Below are 22,141 nucleotides of genomic sequence, written 5' to 3'. Positions count from 1 at the left end.
TACAGTCATGCATAGAGCAAGGAATGAGGACGCTCCAGACAAGAGGAACAAAAGATGAGCTTTTGTACTGCTGCAGAGCGCTGATGCCATCTGATAACACAGTCATGTGAACTGTGCACATTCTGTCAATGCACAGAGCAACAGCTACACAGGAGCCAGGAGCTACACACCTCCAAGCAACATAGTCACTACACTACAACAATAACTTACCAACTCATACTAATCAACATCTACATCATGATACTGTATACTTTCATATCTCACTTTCATTCGTGTAATATATATATATATATATATATATATATATATATATATATATATATATATATATATATATATATATATATATATATATATATATATATATATATATATTACACGCACACTATGAGGCAGGAGGAGTTCAAAATGTATTTTCCTTTCCACAGTTCATCTGAGAGCATAATGTTGGAGGTTTCAGAGCGGGCTCAAATCAAAGTGTCTGATGCTCTCTAGAATCCACAAAAAGCATTTTAAATGAGTCTATCAGGGGCCTCTCCTCAAATTCAGGCCCCCTAGTGGCATTTTACTGTACTTTAACTGTGTTTTTGAGGAAGTACTGACCTAAAACCATTTAAATATTTGGATGTTGGACTCAAAGTTACAGGAGAATGTTTTCTAGTTTCTGTTTGATGAGATAACAATTCAAGCAATGACAAACGAAGATGTCAAAGATAGTCATTTATGTCTGCAGTTTTACTCTTGCTTTAATATGCATTGCACCATGCAATCTACTTACTTACTATTATTGTCATGATTAAGTTCAGTTTCAATTAATACATTTCTGATTTTTTTTAGACAATAAGCTGATCTGATCACAAATGGGCACTATGACCTCTGAGCAGAACAACACAAGAGCTGGAGATCATTTTAGAGTGAAGATTTGGAGAAACAGAAACCTCTTTGATTGAATGCCTGCTGTTGATAATGCATTAAAGGGGCACTATGTAGTTTTGGAGAACAAAAGGTCAGAATTTTTAATATCTACAATGTTGAAGAGGCAATAACCCAAACTCAGCTGGTTACAGAGGAAAGTAAGGTCCCTGGAACACTGCTAGAAGCTAGAAAGGTGGCAGGGTCTGCCACATGTAAACAGGTAAAACATTGTGAATCTGTGTTGGCCTTTAAGGTCAGTTTGTTTATATTATATTATATTATATTATATTATATTATATTATATTATATTATATTATATTATATTATATTACACAGGGATCTTTCTGTTTTGATTAAAAGTTCTTCCCCAAATTTAAATAGTGCACCTTTAAACATCAAACTAACCAATGCTCTGAGCAGTGCTCGATTACAACAATTTGTAGTTTTACTTAAGTATATGTACATATACTTCTAACTGAGTACTATTTCAGTAATGTAACTGCACTTATACTTGAGAACAGATCTTCAGTACTCTTTCCACCATTGGATGTTACATCAGTGCAACTAAAGAAACAAGTGCAGAGCACTTTAACTTCAAACACATGATTAACTTCAGGGAGAGGGTAGGATCACAGCGTTCATGCATTTTTTACAGTTTTCAACCTGTAACATTGTTACAATGTAATCAGTTATGATCGTAGTTTGCAGCTATAATTTGTTACAGACCGGGGAGCTGTATTTCCGACAATGTTGTTGCACTCCGATACTGTGAGGGGCGCCAAACTGCACGAGATGCAGATTTCTACACAATTTTGCTCTAACACTTTGGAAGTTTTATTCCAAGTTACAGTACAGTTTTTCTCCTTATAATCGATAACCCCTGTTTGACACTCCCTCAGAAATTAGGGTGATGCATCAACACAAGTATATGAAACACAAATATGACTGAAATAACATAACAACAAGCTACACAACAAAATTAAAAGTTGCATTGAAAACAGAGCAAAGGAGCAACATAGTTGTCACGCAGCATAAGGTATTTGAGCTATGGAGACACTGTGTGCGAGAGTGTATGAGTAGGAACATCAAAACAGTTTAAATTGTGGCTAATCCCGGACTAAGATTATTCCTGATGGGAAATCTTCAGTGGAGATGCTGCGCCTCAGTTTCCATCTGGGATTATTGAACTCTTTCATTCACAGGCTTACATCTCACTGTGGCTAATCAGCCTTTAGTGTCTTAGCTTGCCGTTTAAAAAAAAAAAAAAAAAGGAGAAACGGAAATACGATATACATGGTGTAAACACGCACGCTGGTGTGCACCCCCACACGCACACACGCACGCACATGCGCTTGTTGATCTACTGTAATGCGGTGATACTGTAACCTTGCTGGATGTGGCTTAGTGCGAATTTGAGATGTGTTTCTTTGCTTTTTTGCTTTTTGGAAGGGAACATGAGGCCTAGGACGCCCATGTAGGTCAAAAACAAATCCTGCGCCTCAAGCTGGGAAGCCAGAAACTTCTTTGAGCATCTGAGAGGGAAGGGGAGCAGGAGCACTGAGTTTCTTCCAGGTGCTGCTTTTCACAGTGGTAATCCTGCCACGGCGTGACTGTGATTTTTTTTTTTTTTTTTTTTTTTTTTTTTACAGAAAATCTCTCCAAACAGGGCCCAGATGGTGGGAGGTAAGAGGCGCGCACACATGCACAGAAAAAACATGTTCATTCACAGGCGCACACACACACACACATACACACACACAGGCCTGTATACAGACACGGGCGTACACTTGTGCTTATAAAGTACAAAGCTTGTGCGCGCACACACACACACACACACACACACATACCCACACAAAAACACACAGACTGAAGGTGAGAGCTGACTTGTTGCTCCTGGGTGGTCTCTGTGTAAAGATAAGGCCAGCAGGAATAAGAGGGAGAGGAAGAGGAACACGGTGAAACGGTCCCAGAACCTGTGCCTCGACGTTACGTTGGGGTTTCGCTGTGTTCCTGTTTGATACTCATGTGGAATGTCTGCGGTGGAGCAAGAACTCGCTCCTTTTACCAAGTTTAGCTCCGATTAAAGAGCGCACTTAATGACAATGAGTCAGGGCCGACGCCGTGTCAACGTCTCCTCAGCCCCCTCTTCCTCCTCTCATCAGCTCTGTCTGTGGAGGAGTTCTACATGTCCTGATGCAGGAGAACACCTCTGCTTTGCAGCGGCGCCGGTCAGGCATGTCGATCCCGACGAGCGCGTTAGCATGTGGAGGCCGCGGATACGGAGGACGTTTGAAATGAAGAGATAAAAGAGTTAATCTTCCACCGTTTCTAAACCGATTCCCTCCATAGCTCCCTATTTATGTACGGAGGAGAGAACGGGAAAAAAAAAAAAAAAACTTGCTCCATCTCTCCCAGCCTTTCTCCATCGCTCCCTTTCTGTTTCATGTGGTTACTGGAACAACAATGTACATTCTGAGTGCCGGGCCCTTTGATGTCGTTGCATTCACCGAGCCGTCTTAAACCGGAGGAGAAAAGAGAGGGCGAAAAAGACGCAGGAGAGATTCTGTGGTGTGCTTTTTCTCTCCCTCTTTCCATCTCGCTCTCTCTCTCTCTCTCTCTCACTGGCAAGGCATCTGACATCTCCCGGCAAAAGACAAATTCGGTTTCGCCTGTTAAGTCGTCAGTCAAAGCTGCGCAAGAGTTTTTTTTTTCCTCCTCTTTCTTGCTCTCTCTCTCTGCCTCGTTCTCTCCGTCTCTCTCTCACTCTCTCTCTCTCTCTCGCTCTCTGTCTTTGCTTCATTTCCGTGGATGCGGTGTTGTGAAGGCCGCTTACACGCTTTTCAAACAATAACAGTTCACCCCCCCACCACCACCAAGTTTCCTCTCTGCCAGAGCCCTACACATGCCAGCACATCCTTTAGAGAGCCTTGAACCGACAACAAACGCTAAGCATTTTCACCGCCGAGAGAAAAGAGGGGCCCATCCGCAAGCCCCTGTGTAATTAAACTAGATCTAATACTGTTATATGTTTCTCTTAGTGAGAGGGAGCGTTTCAGGGGCCGCTTTCTCACAGCGCTGAATGGCCGTTTCCAGGTCAACACAATGCCCTGCACAGGGAGGAATAAAGCTATAGGAGAAGGACGTTGCACGTTTTTTAAACTTGCTTTCGCAGGCTTTAGAGGACAGGGTCTCTGAAGACTGTCTTTGGGCTTCAACTGCCTGAACTTCACATGCATGCACTAATGTTCTATATTTTCTTACTGTCAGTGAATCTCATTATAACACCAGAACCAGGGTGTCAGACTGCTCTCACTGCTCCCCGACTTCTGCAGGCTGTCTGTGGCACGCAGCCCATTCACTGATGCCGAAGACTTCGTTCTTCAGTAGTAAGCCACAGATTTGTTCGTTTATTTTGTAAGAAAGGGGGATGAACAGGAGGAAATGGAACATTTGTTTGGGACTAACTGCTGCAGACACGATCAGATATTGCCGTGCTGTTGTTCCTCCGACGTTATAATTAATGATCCAGGACCATCACTGCAACAAACCAATGGTGTTTTTGGAATGCCACAACTTTGCAATGAGGCAAACAGATCGTGATCTTTCCCTAAACCCAGGCCAAGTAGGTTTGTTGCCTTTTTTGACAGAAAAAAGCGCATTTAAACTGGGAGAGCCATTAGTAGAGTGAGTACCTGCGCCAAGACCAGCAGTCCTATTTATCTACATCAAATTGTACTCACTCATAGCTACCAGCCAATTAAATATAGCCATTTTTTTTTCTCATGGCACACAAACCCTGGACTCCTGGGTGGAAGCTCTGCACATGACCCACTCAACCAGAACTAACTCCCTGTGTGGACTTTCTGGTCAGCTGCGATGACGTTCCTGGTGCAAATTAATCAAGGACTCAAGGTTCATCTGTTTGTGAGTCTCCAACTCGGGATTATGCATCGAAATGTAAGCTGTTCTGTCTTTATGCCGCTCAAGAAAAACTATTTTTTAGTGGTGGATTGTTGAAGAGTAAGCGGTGTAACAGCCCGTGGAAGAAGCAGCTCTGTAGTCTGGTGGCAGACTAGGTTGGAGGAACAGCACCAACATGGCGAGAGCAGGTAAACCCAGATTCCATCTGGCAAGTGTTCACTGCCGTACCACCAGATTATAGATCATCTTATTTCCTCAGGCTGTGAGACTCCTGAACTATCAGAACATCCTCAACACTCACAAACCAAAAAAATAGTCTTTTTTTTTCTCCTTGTGTTGCAAAACTGTGCAACAACTGGCATTTCGTTGTATAATGCCCTGTTGTAGAATGGTGATTAAGAGAAACTCAAAATTAACTACAGTTGTATTCTTCATGTCAGCCAGTGCAACATTACGGCTCTTTAAAATGTTTCTAATAGATTTTGGATAGCAGTGGAGCTCTGTGGGAGAAAGGGACGAGCTGTGTCAAGTTTTGGCCAAGCAGACTTTATTGGTTTTGGTCTTTCATTGGATCTGACAAAAAGAAAACCACAGACTATCCCCAGCCATAACTGATTAGTAATCTGATGATTCCATTGTGAAACTGTCTTCCTCAAATAGGTTATTGGTTAAGAACAACCCTCATAGTGAGCCTGCTCTTTTCAGCACATCCGCTATCCCTCTACAAGATTCCTGTCATGATGCTAATTGCACCTGACGTAGTTTTACCACCAGGGCCTTTTGCAACTCTCTGCTACATATAAGAGACGGCCTGGAGTGTCTAAAAACCAACATCCTTCCAGTGCCCCGTCCATCACCTTGGCAGAGAAGCATCACATCTCAATCTCTCTCCGCCGCGGTAGTCCGCTCGCCATCCGTTCACCTCCACCCCGGCCTCACTGCTTATACTGAAGGCAGGAAGGAGAACATGAAAGAGCCAATCAAACACGAGGCATCAGAGCTGTCACTGGTGCCTGCAGAATGCAAAGTGTTATCAGAAATACAGCTGAACCTGATCCTCTGGTGCTCTGTCCTTCCCACAGGCAAAGTTATCCTTTCAACTCGCTGTGGCTTTCAATAACACACAAACAACAAAATAACGCCTGCGTCGTCAACTTCAGAGAGTTTGAATATGCAGAAAACATCCGAACACTGCTAATGGTGTGATAGTTAATATCTGTTCTGAGTCATGCTGCTCAGGGAGAAGAGAAACAGAACTTAAAGCAGATAAAGTTATGTATATGACTGTATATTTAATCTAAAGTGTCCCAACATCCCCCCTTTTTTTGTATATCCTTGTTAACTTCACCTCCTAGAAGCCAGTAAGTCACAGCAACACTCCTACATGACAATCATCTGGGCTGAAGTTGCTCACGGTGCGGCAGGCCTACAGCCTCTTTGACACGCTCAACACAGTGGCGCTATTGTCACAATGAAGGGGAGGTGTGAGGATGTGCAGAGAGAATACCCAGAAGCCTCGAATACCCCACTGTCGGCGCAGATGAAAGGACGCCACCAAGCCAAATCACTTTATCAGCCCAAACAGCCCCTCTTATTGTCGGATGTCTCTCAGACGCTGGGTGCTGAGATGTCACACCACTAATTGAGAGTCACAACAAGGACTCTTGTTTGGCCTGCTCCGTCGGTTGTGTACAGCTACTGTAATCACCACAATAATTTGGCTCCCTGAAACATCAAATGGCGGCGTGGAAGCTGCAGGAATTTGCATCGCACCCTTTGATCTAGGAGATTTAAACAAAGCGAGCGCTCGCTCTGCAAAGGGCGTGAAGGTTGCGACGTCCTGCCCTTCCTCCCTTGTCTGCCTGTCATTCCCGCTCCTGTCTGAACCACCTCTATTGTCGTCATTATTTTGGCTACAAAAGCAACGGAGCAATAAAAATCACGCATTAAAGACAAATATAACCTGGGTTGACCAAGGGCCTTGTTTGTCTATTACACACAAACGGAGACAGACATGATTTTGGCAACACACCTGCAACAGTCTGATCATTTACATCGCACCCGAGTCGGAACCTTGGGTCCATAAGTCAGCGTGAATCCGTGCACATCAAACCATCGGTGGACTTAATGTTAGAGCACCTGACTTTTCTGCATTCAAAAGCTTGAAAATGAGCAAATCTTTGTCGCATATTTTGTACAATTGTGTACTGGCATCATCCTAAGTGTTTCAAACCCAGAGACATTTATATTTATTCTACAGTTCTTTTATTCAAGGCAACAGTATGTTCATTTGGTCCTGTGTCACTAAAAATTTCAAAGGAATCACTGAGCGATGGTTGGATGAGACTAAACCTAATGTAAATAAACTTTTTAAAAAACATAAAAGTCATGTAGATAAATTTGACTCAGCCGTAGTTTACTGATGAAGACAACAATTCCCATGATTAAATGCTTCTGTATGTATTATAGAATATATTTGTGGGTGGGTTAAGTTGGACCATTTAATCAGATTAATCTACAGCCACGCTGGCATCTTTATAAGTCTTAAGGAAAATAAAAAGAGGCATGCTAACATCAGCATGCTAACCACGACATAGCTAACCTGCAGATGGTTAGCATCAGCGAAAGGTTTAGCATGTTTAACATCTTTGTTTAGTATTCTAACATTTGCTATTTAGCTCTAAACACAAAGTTAAGTGAGGCTAATGAGGAAATAGTTAGGTAGATATTTAGTGCAAGACAAACTGGAATTGTGACCACATGATGACCCCCTAAAGTCACGGGATCACCTTCAGGAGAATCACAGCAACAAAATGTAACTCCCTGCAGAAAGATAGCAGACTGTAGAGTCTCATGCCCAACTCCTCAAATACTGGAGCTTTTGGTTTGCAGCTCTGGTTGGACGCAACCAGAAGCGTAAATTCAATCAACAGTCTCTCTCCAGGAACATTACATTTTATTGCTTTAGTGTTTGTACCACGTTCCAATAAAGGTTTAAAAAAAACCTGCACATATGTGATCCTGATGGAAGGGCAGGAGATCACCAGAGCAGTTAGGATTCATCCTCTGTGGACCATGAATGTCAGTGCTTCATTTTGTGTAAATCTACTGGGCAGACTTTAAGATGTTCATGTTTGACCGGATGGTGGCGCTAGAGGAAAAGTCAGGAGATCAACAAGCACGTTAGCGTTCATCCTCTGGGCGTAATGGAGCACATCCTTTTCACAGCAGTCCATTTAATGTTTCTCTCTGGACCAAAGAAATGGACGGACCAAGAGAGCATCAGACCAACATAAACTCAATGGGCTATTGATCTCTGAATGAATGATGAACTTGGGCACATCAAACGCAAAGATAATCAGCATGTCAGATTATTTGATCACGATGGTTACAGTCTTTCTCTGTGACTTGAACCTAAATTGCTCAAACAATTGCTCGTTTCTGCAGATAAAATGCATCTCTGTGTTGCCCCGTCTACGCTCCTTATCTGCCTCCTGCGCAGCCAAACCCACAGAGGAGGAACACTTGACATTGATTCCACATCATTGTCTGTGCGCGACCTCATCCTCTCCCTCTTCCCCCTCTGTGGCCCCCCCTCTGTGGCTCACTCAGCCATGCGTACTGACGTCTAATCAACAGCAATTAACCCTGGCCTCGCTCACGGGCTGTGGAGCTTGGAGATAATGAAGACGCCACAGTGTTTTTTTTTTTTTTTTTTTTTCACACTCTGCTTTTGTCGCCCGGACGCTCCCCTCACGGCTGACTGACAACGGAATGTGATCGGCCGACTCGGGGAAAGTGGACCTCCGATATTGCTGTGCCTGCTGGGTCAGCGCGAGCAAGGCTGCGATGTAGGAAATAAGATACTGTACAAAGTGGGGGGGGGTGTTCTGACTTTCAGAGTGGATTTTGTGTAGCATAAGACGTTATGCACATGGGAGGATAGGTGCTGCTGACAGACCTCGTTTTAATTCCTTTTCTCGTTCCTCGTTGCAGAGATAATGGAGTTCCTGGCCAATTCCGCCGCCGCATCTCTTTGTCTCACTCCAATCTCAGCGCGAGAGGCCGACCTGCACAACAAACAGGCACAGGACACATCCACACAGTGTTACGGTCTTTTGTTCGAGACAAAGGTATTTTGCATAACAGAGCTGGCAGAGCAGATCTCAGATGGAGTTTTGGAAAGCACCTTGTAATCTTGAGCAGAAGGACGATTCAAGTGTCAGTCAATCTCCCTTGTGAAAAAAGCAGGCGGGCTGGTCGGAGCCTTGGATGCAAAAATAGCATGGGAGATGGAGGACACCCCTGCTCTACCCCCACAACTGACCTTTGAAGAAAGATGTCTACATGAAACACTCTGAATTATCTATTCAAATGCCTGGAAACAATCTTTAGACAATGACACATCAATCAAACGCTCCCTGAACCGGGGATGGTTGTTTATATAAACGCTGTCCATCTGGGGGAGAGATCTCAGCAAACGTTACATCTCCTTTTCTGTGGGGAGATGGCAGAAAAAAGAAAGAAGGAAGTTCATAGAAAAACTTAAAAATTCTGCTTTTTTTTCTCTCTCTCTCTTTCTCCTCTCCTCTCCTCTCTCTCTCTCTTTTTTTTTTTTTTCAAATCCCAGCGTGAATGTGTCGGCGAGCTCGTGGTATGCACCAAGATGAAAAGTAGAGGCCATCCCTTTGAAATCCTCCTCAAGTCAAAATTACCATTTCATTTCAACTCCAGCCAGGAAACGGAGAGCGGGGCCACTGCTAACTGCTTTGGGCATATCGTTATTTATTGTGTGTAAACTTTGGAGGAACATTGTTGCCTGGGAAAATGTGTTGTGTGGGTGGTGGAAGTGAGCAGTTGGAGCAACCACAAAGGGAGAGATCAGGCCTATTTTCTCTGTAGGAGGAACACATAAAAGTGAAAATAATGCCCATTATTACAGAAAAACAACATCAGACTTCTTTGCTCATAATTTTTCTAACAGCCGAGAAGTCACCACTGAAGCTAAACAACCAACCAGTTGACCCTATTTAGGTAACTGTATTATAATTCCCCCACCCCCCTGCTCTTTTAATTACTAAGCTTTCTGTGTTAAATGGGCCATTATCTGAGCTGGAAGTAACTGTTTGTTTTCCATAATGGTCACATTAAGTCTGTCATGTCGTTTTATATAGTTGGCTTTATTTACCTCCTCACAGCAGGGGGTTAGCATCGCCTGAACTACAGTGGACCTACTTACAGGGACCTATACATTTAACACTAAGTCTGCTGAAAGGAACCGACTTTCCAATTCAGTTTGAGTTGGATTAATGATGAGGAACGTTTTCATTTCTCTGATCACTGCTAGCTTATTGATTTTTTTTGGTCTTTTGCATTTACTCAATGCCATTAGACGTATCTGTTACAGTTACGTAGCCTGGAAACTATCAGATTATATAAGAAATTGATATGTCAGTAGTGAGATTTGATTCATGATAAAATGAACTCTAACAATGTTTTAACAGGACCAGGACTCTCAGCTTAATTCATGCTAATAGCTCTGTGAGGCTGCACTGAGCTAATATGCTAATATGCTAGAGGCCTGTGCATTAGCATGACAAAGCTAGAGTGAAGTGTGCGGCAGGTGTCATTTTTACCACGTTCACTATTTTAGTGTAGTCTGTTAGCGTGCTAACATCTAGCATTTAACTGAGGAGCCGAGGGCTGATGGGTTGATGTCTCTTGTATTTGCCTTCTCACAAGCTCACATGGGTGATGCCTTTGGATTGAGGTTGTAGCAGTGTTTCTTGACAAATTTTCAAAATACAAATGTAAAAATAGTAATAATAGCAGCAGATAAGTGGGTCATGCTGCTGGGGTGGTAGCTTTGATACCCTTTCCCCTCTAAGAACCTGTTCACTAACCTTCTGCAGAAGGTGGGTGTTTACTTAAACGACCCAATCGAGACGTATAAGTAGAAGTAGAAGTATCACTTTAGAGCCAATCAATTTTTTAATATTAATAATGGATCAAAGGGGGTCCCCTTGATAGAAAGCACTGATTATTACCACCATATCTGTCATCCTGTTCAATTCTCATCTTTTAGGTTTTTTTTGTTTCACATATTTGTATAGGTTTTCAACTCTCTTTATGCAGCAGCATGCAGTTAGTTTCAGCCAGAAAGGTTCTGATAAACTGCCTGAACACCACCTCTCCAGCCCCAAGCACAGGACAGACGAAGTTAGCCACTATCTGGTGAACGTTTTGGTGCATTTTGCAGCACAGGTGTCAGATATTTTATGTTGTAAATCGACCAAATCAGAGCTGACAGGAGAATAAATGTTTGACCTGCCATGTGTAGACAGAAACACAGCTTCAGTGGATGCTATGAGATAGAATAATGTGTGTTTCAAACTTGCTCTGCTGCCCCCTGGTAGTCAAACAAATCTATTATTGCAGCTTTAAAGTGTGGATAATTCAACTTTATTATTATTTTTGGATACACTACATTTTTACCTCATTCTGTTCTTCTCAGGTTGTCAGAGAGACTATACACACACGAACAACAACACTACTATAATACTGTAAGGCAGTTAACATGAGGGAGAATATGATTCATACCATCAATCATGTTGTGACATTCCTCACACATATGATGGCTGTTATCACAGCATTTAATAGAATTAAGATCCCAAAGAGAGGGTGTGGACAGAGCCCAGTTGATTCATGACCAGCGGGGAAGCAGCAGAACTTTGTTGACTGTGTTCTCGTCTAACAAAAAAAGTACATCTAATCTTAAACATATGGCTGAAGCCGGGGATTCATGCATGACAGCATGCGGAGCGTGGAAAAATACTGCTGTTGTCTTTTTTTTTCTCTTCCCCTCAAACGTTACGTCTGCTCCTTCTACGTCCTGGATGTTTTTTACTGGTTTCAGTAGACGTTTGGACACGACGATCCGACAACTGCACTCTTCATGTGGTTAACGAGTGAAGAAACTGAACAAAAATGGGACGTTTGTTAAAGAAAGCAATACCATGCAGACTGTTTGATTCCCTTAAAGAACTTGCGAGGCCTGATAAAGGGAAACGCTGGTGTGCTCAAGGACGCAGAAAGGCTGTATGGGTGTATACTGTGAGTTCCTAGATCTATAAAATGCAACTTCCCCACTGTAATACAGATGAGAACTGTATTGGACATTTATGAGCGAAGTTCTCACAGAGAGGATGTTTTCTTGGCGTGCGCGGTGAGAGGAGGGGGTTCTCACTCTGGTCTTTTCACATCGCTTGTTACGATTTAATGAAGTGAATCACAATTGGTGTGTAATTCAAGAGTCCAACAAGCCTGTTCTGACTCGGTAACATCATACCGGCTCTCCGCAGAGAGAAATTTCTGCAAACGTGTCAGTTGAAGGAGTTGAAAAGCAAGCTGGGTGTTGCATATATATTTGGACTGCGAGGGCTTGTTCATTTGTTTTATCTATCCCACTTTTTTGTGTCCTCCACCTCCATTTATTTGTTCTGGCCTCACAGACATCGGACTTGGCTGTAGCGCTTATATATTTAAACAAGGGGCTGCTGAGGGGAGAGGGAAGTGTTCGGCTAAACTCTAGTCGGGTCTCCTTAAACATTTAGACACAGCTCCGTCCGTGGGGGCAAGATGTTTACCTCGGCTGGTTCTTTTCTTCGCCGCGCTGGCCGCCAGTCTTTCTCCCTCCGCTCTGCACTCTGGAACGGCAGAGAAGGACACGGAAAGTCAGATGAGAAGAAACAAAGGCAGCCGCAGGAAGTAAACAAACCAATTGAGAGAAGCACAAGGAAAAGACAGATGGAAACAAAAGGGAGTCAGTCGCACAGGACTGGATCGTCTTACAGGAAGCGCACACTCTGATACTTTAGCCACTGACCTCTCGTACATGGGGGTGGGGGGCCGGCGGGGAGGAGGGCTCTGCAGGCCCCATCTGCATGGCTTGTCCCTGGCTATGTGGCCATGTGCAGCACCTGGCCCACCGCCAGCGCCCAACGCCCCTTTGTGGTGGCCAGAGTGGCCGGTTGGGGTCTGCCTTTGATCCGGGGCCAAGTATTCATCTCTAAAGGAAGAGGAAGAGCAAAAAGAGAGAGAGAGAGAGGGGGAGAGAAAGAGAGAGAGAGAAAAGATAAACAGAGAAAAGAGGGAGGGGGGTGGAGGGGGGGAAAAGTCAACCTCTGCTGCCAATTATTGGAAAAACATCAAGGTCTTTTCTGTCTGTGTAAAGAGAAAGAAGAGAAAAGAGGGTAGGGGAGGTAGAAGAAGAGATCGCCGTTTGATGGCCCGGCTCTGTGTTAGTTGGAGGATTGTGGTGAGGCGAGGCAGAAGCTGACCTGCAGGAGGTGATTACAGGTGGAGGGAGGTGTTTGTCTGGCTGCTAAGACTTGGCTTTTTTTTTTCTTTTTTTTTTTTTGGTGTTTTCTGTGTGCCCTTTTTTATTTTTTTTTTATCTCTCTTCCTCTTCTTTCACTATCTCTCTCAGACTCCGTCTTCCTCTTGTTGTTGCCTTCCTTATCGCTGTCTTTCTTTCCGTTACCACCGTGTGCTGTTAAACCACTTCACAAGGACAAATAAAGGTCATGTCTTTGTCTCCGTTGAGGTATTTCTGTCCATATGTCTGTCTGCACCTCTCTCTCTCTCTCTCTCTCTCTCTCTCTCTCTCTCTCTCTCTAGTCTTGAATCTCTCACCACACACATACACACACACACACACACACACACACACACACACACACACACATTAAACGTGTCACCAAAGCAGGAAGCGACCGTGAATGACAGCCTGTATACCGAAGGAGCATGTCACACAAATGATGAGGATGTCATGACAACAAACAGAGGAGAGGATTACAGTGTTGTCAGTAAGCAAGACACATTTTAAAGCCCGTGAAGAGCAGAAATAATCACATAAATGATGCAGGTTACACTTCCACAGCTACTCTAACTTGGCCTAACAGGCTCAAGGCTCTCGCTTTGATTCCTTTATTTTTGTTATTCAGGCTCTGCGTACATTTGCTTTATCCAAAATACAAAGAACAAAAAAAATCCTGCTTCTCATCACAAGTCAAAGCACATTTGCTAAGTACAACTATAACCTTTCACTATAGGATCAAATAACAGGGTTAAATTACTTGTTCGGTGTAGTTTTTGCCACGAGAGACGAGAGCTTCACTGTTGGCACAAGCTTTTAACCTCTTTAGGCTGTCATCACCTCCAGACAGCACAGAGTCATGAACGGAGGAACAGCTAACTCTTGGTTTATTACAATGTTGTACTCTATGCTTTTTCTATGTGTGTGTTTAACACTTTTAATCAGGCACTCTGCGCATTTCCATCACAATGTTCCGTGTGTTTCCTATATTGTCAAGCAGACCTATTTATTTATTTAGATTATGGGTTAAGCTTACAGAAGCTCCTCTCTCCCACAGAAAACACGGCTCCTGAAGTGCCTGAAACACCTCGTCGGTAGTCCCGGCTTCAATCCATCACACTGTGTCACCATGTGTCACTTTCACATAACTTATGCCTAGTTCCTAGTCTGGCATGTAGAAACGGATTTAGCACAGCTGCTCTGTTGTTGTTGGTGGTTACAGGCTCAGGCGTGTGTGAACTGACGAATCAGAGCAGAGTACTCAGTAGAGGGGGGCCTTGAGGGGTCCCGAGGATAAAGTTTGGGAATGTATTCACACTATAATTCCATCCATTAGTCAAATAATGACATTTCTGGTCATGGGTTCCATATATAATCTGTGATAAATCATCTAAAAACGGGTTGGCTGGTTGATACTGGATATTTAGGCCTATACCAATAATAATATATGGGACGTGCTTTGTTTCTTGAACAAAAGCCCATAATATAGAATCACAATGTTTGTTGACGATGACTTCCAGATAGAAAACCCCCTTTTTTTTTCGGGCTTCTGTTTCAGAGTGTTGTTTGAATTCATCCCAAACCAGCAGTTAGATCAAGATGAGCCGCTGGATAGATATCAAAGATGCTGGCAAAGTAACACAGTACATTAAATAAGCACAGCTGAAACATCAGAGAGGCTTAAGCACCATGTTACTATATATCATTAAATGTTACAGTTATGGATGAAAGTGACGAGTTTGAAAGTTTGCAGATTTCTTATATCACAGAGCAAATCAACAGGCAGATTTCTATCCAGAAGTAACTGTTGTTGTTAACGCCACTTCATGGAGATTTGGTCTATACAGATACAACTGGGATGAGAATTCCTACCATTTGGTGTACTATGTGTTGAGCAGGACATAGATGCAAAATGAAGTCATCACTGGTCTTATTATCTATCAATACGTGGTCTGTAATAAGGTGATACTGACTGATCATTTTAACCAACGAATTTCTCACCAGCTGCTTTTATTTGGAAGATAATCCACAGGTGAGTGTGACTGAAATGTGCGGTAATTGTGGTGACACTTTATCTCAGAGCGTACTTACAAACTTAATGCGTTGTATCAAATTAGACAAAAACAAAAAAATAGTATGTTGCTTATTATACAGCAAACAAACACAGTCATACCCTATTTATAAACCATAATCCCAAATTACAAACTAAACCTTGTGTGTACAGCTTTGTTTAATTGTGCTTATCTACCGTCTATATGCAAAAGAAGGCTGCGCAAATAAGTGCAGTAGGACAGACATGTTGGTCTGTAAACGAAATAGCTTTTCAGTACACAGTTTTGGTAGAAACTGACCTTATCTGATTGTCTTACTACTCCTCTTCAATGCACTGTCGTACTCATTTTTAGTCATGTCATTGTGTTCCCATGTACAATCACATTAGATTACATTACATTAGCGACTCCACCAACATTTCCTCATGTATAGTATACAGCAGGGGTCAGCCGCCTCAGGCACCAGTGGCACACCGGTAAAATCTACAAGAGAGATTTTGGGAAACATTTATAATTGATGAACAAGATGGATGATTTAACTCAGATGTGGATGTTCTCATGAGGAAGGCAGTGTTCCTAATGTTAGCTTTAAGCTTAATATGGCACACTGAGTAAGAAGAACATTTTAAAATGGCACTTCATATCAAAAAGCGCTGCCGTCCGCTGGTACACAGTATGTCCTGTAGTGTATGTATGACACACAGACGCTGCAACATGCTAGCAGGAGTGCAGTTACTTTCATCCCCAGCTTGTGGTCAGACATCTGGCATAAGGGGCCTAAACACTGTTCATGTGCATCACTTGCCTTCTCTCCTCTGCCTTCGTCCTTGTGGACAAAGAAACAGAACAGACAATAGCACTCGCATTGATCAGCAAGGACGAGTTTCCATCGCTCTCTCTCCCTCGGCCTCTCCCTCTCTCTCCCTCTGTCTCTCTCTGTAATTTCCCTTTCATGGCTGTTTTTCCTGCCGTCTCCCGAGACCTTCTCAGCCGACGCGAGAAAGCACAAACTAAACATTAAAACGCCCCGCAGCCCTTTAAACACTTGTCATTTGTCCTTTGTACGAATCGTGGCGAGAGTTACTATAGAGACTGCTCTTTCTTCAGCATTTTCTTTCAACATTTTTTTTTTTTTGTTACCAACGCTTGTTTCATTAAGTTTGCTGGTGAGACTGAGTGAAAGAGGGAGAGGAAAACAGACAGCGAAAGAGAGAGAGAGAGAGAGAGAACCACAGTCAATTATGAGTGCGGAGGAATGATCAAAAACGAGCCGTTTAAAAATCCAATTTGCCACGGGGGTGTAAGATGAGAGATGAGTGAAGGACAGTCAATGTACTGTGGATCTCTGTGGACATTGACCAACATACAGCCCTTTTTCCGAGAGATGAAAGGGATGAGAGCCCGCTTGGATGTTTAGTCCACACTCTAATCACGACTATCATTTTTCAGTAATTAAGCCCAGTTTTTTTCAGCTCCGTTTTCTAACATGTAAGTATGTTTCCCCATATGTTTCTGTGTCTTGTTTCATTGTTTAAGTGGATGTACTGTGCATGAATGCCTGTGTGAGCGCGTGTTCATTAGACGCTGTGTACCTGCGCCCAGCCATGGGCGTTTAATTCGGCGAGCAGGCAGGGGCATTATCACACACTAGCATCACTAATCCCCGTGGAATGAAACACCGACACTTTGATGTCTGCCAAAGAACACTGCTGTAGTATTTGGAGGCAAGACCGCGCATCACGTACAAACCATAATTAACAATCTATAGCTGGACTGGAGCCAGGCAGAGCGGTGGAGGTGCAAGGAGGGCGGGAGAAGAGAGAAAGACACTGGTGGTATAGAGCCAGAGGCAGGACGGTACAGCTTGAAAGGGTGTGCTATATGTGTGTGTGTGTGTGTGTGTGTGTGTGTGTGTGTGTGTGTGTGTGTGTGTGTGTGTGTGTGTATAAATGGGCTTATGTGGAGTTGAGGTCAGTGGTGCCATGTAACTGAGTACTTTTACTTAAATACTGTACTTAAGTACATTTTTTGGCTCCTTACACGGGTATGTCCATTTTATGTTCTATTCTTTTGTATATATATGGATTAATTACTGGCAGATTAAAGTCAGTTTTACCAGCTTTAACATCAGTGATGCTTACACATGAAAAAACAATTATAATACAGTCATATTATACATAGTACTTTGAAATGATCCATTCTGCACAATAAACTATTTAAATCATTACTTTAAAGCAACATTATGTCAGATTTTGACCTTCAAAAAACAGCTTCTGAATCAGTTTGGTGGTACAGTGTCTTGTAATAGGCTGAATGGTGTCTCTGTCACTGCCACTCTGCTCCCTATCACGTGTTTGTGCACTGCACTGTATGTAATGTAACTTCAGTGAGAGCGAGGGATCACAGCCTTACACACATGTTTACTTCAACATGCAAGTCTTCAACACATCACATCGTGATGATGTAATGACTTATCATTAGACATGCATTATGTCTGTCTGTTGTTATAGATCTGGGACTTGTATTTATGATGTTGCACTGTGGGGGGCGCTAAATCGCACAAAATACCAATTTCTACACAATGTTGCTTTAAATGTATTTTGATGTTTATATTTATATATTTTTTAAATTTGGCACTGTTGGGAAGTGCTACTGCATATGTGAAAACACTAGTATGTGGCTCCAGAGGAAGTTGCATGTAATCTGATGAATTGCCTTCTGTGGTGGCACTCAGTGGCGAAGTTGCATTGTGGGTAATGTAGGTGCAAGGTTTGGAAAAGGAAGAAGAATGTACGGGGAAAAAAAGTGTCTGGACTGTCGGCTGTATTGATTTTGATCAGTTGTTTTTAAACCATCTCTAATGAGTCCAACAGTGTTATAGGAGGGCAATGCCAGACCAGTGGACTGCTTTCAGAACCTGTAGCATACATTGACTACATTACACCACCCTGTGTACACCACTCACCATCCTGTTGACAAGGGAGGCGAGAAAATAGCAAAACTAACATTCACCTTAAAACATCACAACAACCAGGTGCACTTACAAGTTCAAAACGACAGCATAAGTAGGTCGACATTAGGCAGGAAAACGTCGTATCACAGGATGGATCAGAGAGCGTCTCCGCCCCTCTCTTGCTCTCTTTGCAGAGGGTTTGTGATTGACAGTAGCTGGAAGGGGCGCGAGCGAGGCGAGATCGTCGACTAGTTAATTGATTGCAGATGCCATAGTTCTCTCGACTGGATAAAAAAAAATCAATAAAAAGTATAAAATGTTAAAATCGATCGGCAAATATTAACTGGGCCACCCAAGTAAAGTATACATATGGGAAACACTCTCAGACTGTTTCATAGCCTGTTAAAGATCTCTTGTTGTGTTTAAGTCAGATTTGATTGACTGTATGATTTCATCTCACACTGTAGATGGACTGCTTGTGCTCATGTCAGGATCTGAGCACTTCTTCCAGCTCAAAGACATACAGTACTATCCATGTGTAAGAGTGTGTTTCTTCAGTGATCAATGCTGGAACTCAAGCTGACACACACACACACACACACACACACACACACACACACACACACAGACACATACACGCTGTAAGAACTGTGTTGTTGTGTCAGTAACAACCTGCCCAGAGCTCAAAGAACACAGAGCGGTGAAGTAAATCCTGCACAACAAAACGAAGCGGAGAGGCTAGTGGGCAGAACCCAAACCCCTGGACTTCTTGCACTTGATGAGGGAGCAGAATGAAAAATTCAGGCCCTCAGACGCCAAGCGGTGCCGAGAAAAAGTCCCTCGAACACACGCACACAAAGCAAGATTCCTCGAGCCACCTACACACATTCTGCCGAGAAAAATGATATCACCGCGTGCCAGTGCTCATCACCACACGTGTGAGCGCGCGTGCCTGCGCGACACGCATGCACACCCCGAGACTATAATACATACACCTCCTGTAAGAGGATAAAACACACACAAAACCAAAGACTTTCATCAAAGCAAGTGAGAGAGGATGTCAGAGATTTTTTCTAAAGATGAAAGCGAGGGATATTCTCTCATTTCAGCTCATCTCTGCCTCTCTCTCTCTCTCTCAAAATCCTTGAAGTATCATCCATGTTTCTACGACAAAGAGAGAGAGAGAGAGAGAGACTAAGGGGGGTAAAAGTTATTTACGTCCCACGCTGTGTTATGTGGTCTGTCACTTCTCATTTTCTCCCAGGGCTGTCCAACTGGAAGACTTCAGTCAACTCTCTCCAAGCCTGTATTTGCTGAGGTAATTACAAAGTGACAGCTTCAAATCCTCTGCCACACACACAGACACCCACACACACACACACACACACACACACACACACACACACACATACACACACACACACACACACACATAGCCAAATAAGGGTAAATATGGGAATGTGGTTCAGTAGCCTGTGCTCAGTGAGGTAAAACCTGAGACATGCATCTCTCGTTTCGTTCAATCAACAGCTAACACGACTGACGACCTTTAAATGTTCCAAAGTGGACTCAGCAGAACCTCTGAAGTGTATATCATGATTAATAGTCCGGATAATTATATAATATTGGGAGGAAACTGAGAAAAATGTCTTTGGCAGTTATTTATTTATTTATTTTATTTATTTTCTGGGGCTTTCTGCATCTCCCATAAAACATATGTGGAATGCGAACACACACACACACACACACACACACACACACACACACACACACACTCACAAACACGTCCACCTCCCATATTCACTTAGAGTTGATTGTAAGAAACATCTTTGATCTTTTTTCCCCTTTCTTCTTCGAGGAGATGCGTTGCCTGTACACGTAATCCATGACAGACATAATGTGATTTGGTAGTATCTCTAAGTGGCAGGGAAAACCAGCTGACAGAAATTAATAAGTTACCGCGGCGATGCAGGAACCGGAGGAGGAGGGGTCGCGAGGAGACGGTGGAGGTGGTGGGCTAACCTGGCAGCAAAACACACAGATCGTCGAATTATCTTTTGAGGCATATCGTCATGGTAGAAGTCGCGCGCACGCTGAGCTCAACCTGCCCTATCTGCAGCTGCACACGACGCCGGTCTGTCGCCTCCTGTTTGGATCATTACTCCAAAAAAAAAAAAAAAGAAAAAAAAAAAACCCACAAGGACTGTAGAAGTCACAGGCTCGGTACTATAATCAAGCTGGGGACCTGTGGGGTCCTGCGTGCCTCGCTTGTGTCAGTTCAGTCCAGATGTACGCAGTGCCTTTTTCGACCCAACACTTTGAGCTCAGCATCAGGCCTCTGCTCTGAATGGAAATGTTCTGTATGCACATGGTATGTATGTGTGCTGCCGGTACGCACACAGGAGTTAGCACTTGGCTATGCAAACATGCGCATGAGAGCAGAGGTATGTGTATAGGTCTGCTGCCATTCTCAGCCAAAAGTTATATGCAGTGTTAATTACAGCAGACTGGGGGGTTGGATGGGTCATACAGTGGAGTTTGTGTTCTGTTTGTGACCAAGAGTCAAGACTGATTTGTTTTCAACTTCTATCACATCAGCTAGTTAACATAAGAGAGTACAACTACGATGACCTGGGCCTTGTCCCTGGTCCATCTGGTGTACGCTTTCTCCTGTAACACAATGTTCATAAGTCAGAGCACAAATTAACAAAGAAAATAAACTGGTTCATGGCTTCAGATTTGAAAAAAAACTGTGACTGAAACTGATCAGATTACAAATCAGAGATGTTCAGTGTTGCAATCAGTGAATCAAAGAGTCCTCCAAAGGCTCCTGGTCCCCGGGGAAAGTTCCTGGGGTGAAAATGCAACTTGCAGTCATCGGACAGGACTGGAGTTCCACAGGATAACTCTACTTACTGCCAAATTATTGACCAGAGCATTCTGCCTGGGCACTAAATCCGTGAGTAGTTTGCCTAAAAACTACGAAACACGAATGTTTTCTCCAAGCGGATGTCTGTTGGAACAAGCTCGCCTGAGATCTGTTCCAGTCAAACTGTTATACAGTCTGTCTGGCGTAACATTGTTATCCATACTCCGACTTGAAGATATCTAATTTTCCCGTGTCACAACAACATCATTAGCGGCGCTCTTGTAGATGATAAGCAGACGGGAAGCCTTCAGGCTCGACTTGATGCCTTGTTTGTTTTTTTTTGTTGTTTTTTTTTGCTCGGACCGCAGACAATGTCACTTCTTTGCAGGCCATCCGGATGGGTACACTCCCATCAGTCATGCTCATTTCCCTGCGTAGGCCAAAATCGTTTCCTGGCAACAGGGGTAAACAGCTGCACTTTGATGGGGAAAGCATTACGTAAATGTACCACAAAACGGAACTACAGTAAACAAGTGTGAAAGCACAGCAGTGTGGTCACAGGGAGGGGGGGTAGTGGAGCTCTGGTATTTACAACGTACGTACACTCATCTGCATTAACTGTCACACTTTATCTGCATTTATGGGCCACATTTACCTGTGCATGTGTGTGTGTGTGTATGTGCTACTGTGTGTGTGTGTGTGTGTTACAGGAATGCCCTCTGCACTAGCCACAACATCTGGATTTGATTTGCAGTCTGACACGTACATAAGAAACACAAATAAATAAACTAATGATGGGCCAAACTTTATCTCACCATTGGAACATTTCAAAATACGAAGAAAGTAGAAAAAAAGAAAAAAGAAGCGGACATGTTTGGATCTGGAGCGCTGACACTAAAGTGACCTCACCGTCGAAAATACCCCAGATAAAGAAGAGGATTTTCAAGGTGGCAGTGTTGTTCATGTGCGGTGAGGAGATGTAGGCCAGGTGTGGCTTTCTGGGTTGCTGTTGGCTTGTGTGCGAGCGCGAGGAGGCTGAAACGAACAGACAGACA

General features: G+C 43.3%; 1 protein-coding gene across 1 annotated transcript in view; it reads right to left on the bottom strand.

The window, feature by feature from the left end:
- LOC119026192 (axin-2-like) overlaps positions 1-22,141 on the bottom strand; it is an 84,651-nt gene that overhangs the window by 40,495 nt on the left and 22,015 nt on the right. The window contains exons 3-5 of the mRNA XM_037110377.1: positions 12,722-12,904; positions 12,483-12,542; positions 8,798-8,906 (exon numbers count right to left, since the gene is read on the bottom strand). The gene's annotated coding sequence lies outside the window, so the exon portion shown is untranslated. The remainder of the gene's footprint in view (positions 1-8,797; positions 8,907-12,482; positions 12,543-12,721; positions 12,905-22,141) is intronic.

Source organism: Acanthopagrus latus, chromosome 1 (genome assembly GCF_904848185.1).
Source record: "Acanthopagrus latus isolate v.2019 chromosome 1, fAcaLat1.1, whole genome shotgun sequence".
NCBI classification, from domain to species: Eukaryota; Metazoa; Chordata; class Actinopteri; order Spariformes; family Sparidae; genus Acanthopagrus; species Acanthopagrus latus.
Note: the sequence above shows the minus strand (reverse complement) of the source record. Positions and strands in the feature narration are given on the sequence as shown.